Here is a 1,615-nt window from a genome sequence, read left to right on the forward strand (position 1 = left end):
GTGGTTAAGCAAATAATAATAATAATAATCGGCAGGGATCCCAGACCAATACAATTTAGTGTGCCTCCTCTATTTTAGAACCCACGAGCCGCCACTGCATTGCGGAACATAATCTTAACCCCGCGTTGTAGCAAAATTTCCCACTACATCAAGACACCATCATCATCTATAACCCCATCTGCAGTAACAACCGTACCCCACCACACATTTTTGACTGACTGAAGTATTGTCCCACATTAGGCTAATCATACTGTCCCGCTTTTCGAAACCACATTTCCTAAAGTTGTACACTAGGAAATTTGATAAAAATATAAAATACATAGTTTATACTTACAAAGTTATACTATTTTTTGATGGACAATCATTTCATAATTCACATTAGGCCTAAAAGTAGCAGGATTGTTTTGTTTAAAATTAATTTATACTCCTTAATATCAAGTTTATCAAAACTCTCACGCAGTAACAACCGTGCCCCACCACACATTTTTGACTGACTGAAGTATTGTCCCACATTAGGCTAATCATACTGTCCCACTTTTCGAAACCACATTTCCTAAAGTTGTACACTAGGAAATTTGATAAAAATATAAAATACATAGTTTATACTTACAAAGTTATACTATTTTTTGATGGACAATCATTTCATAATTCACATTAGGCCTAAAAGTAGCAGGATTGTTTTGTTTAAAATTAATTTATACTCCTTAATATCAAGTTTATCAAAACTCTCACTGAGCTTTGGGTGGTCTTCACACAAGGTGCTTCCTGTCTGATGATTGCTCCACCCTCATATATGACTGGACATTTGAGAGGTTATGTGATTTTGATCACATGACACCACAGGTTTGGTAACCCATAGTTTCACTGGCATTCATGTATTTATGGGGGACCTACAAACACTAGACCAGGGGTGGCCAACATCAGTCCTGGAGAGCCACAGTACTGCAGAGTTTTGCTCCAACCTTGATTAAAACTTGCCTGCCTGTAGCTTTCTAGTAATCTTTAGACCTTGATTAGCTTGTTCAGGTGTGTTTGATTAGGGTTGGAGCTAAATATATAAATGTGCGCGTACGTGTGAGTGAGTCACTCACTCACTCACTCACTCAAATCACTATGTAAGATAGTGGACAGACCATCACTGGTGCAATCAAATGAAAGAGATACATATGGTCAGATATATTGCATATTGCCCATGGCTTATCACACAAGTTTTACCTCAGTGGAACATGTAATGTTCATCTACAGTCGTCATATGTTTACTCCAGCAAAAGTTCTTTTCTTTTATTGACATAACTCAAAAACTCTATTTGGTAACACATTCAAGACAAGGTTTAAAAGACAATTAATATTCAGTAATATTATCGTTTTGACTGCGCTGACACTTCCGAATGCAGATGCACCTGCAGGATTCAGCCACAGAAAAACAGCTGTTTACATTTATTTACCTGGGGAAAGTTATAAAGTATGAAGTTTAGACAGAAATTCTCATTTTCACTGAACAGCTTTATTGGTAATTGTCAGCTCTTTGAATCATTGAAGGTTTGTTAAAACTAACAAACTGACAAAGACCCACCAGATGGAACAGGTGCTGCTCAACAGCAGGATATATAATGTT

The sequence above is a fragment of the Sinocyclocheilus rhinocerous genome, unplaced genomic scaffold (genome assembly GCF_001515625.1).
Source record: "Sinocyclocheilus rhinocerous isolate Xijiao unplaced genomic scaffold, SAMN03320098_v1.1 scaffold753, whole genome shotgun sequence".
Lineage (NCBI taxonomy): Eukaryota > Metazoa > Chordata > Actinopteri > Cypriniformes > Cyprinidae > Sinocyclocheilus > Sinocyclocheilus rhinocerous.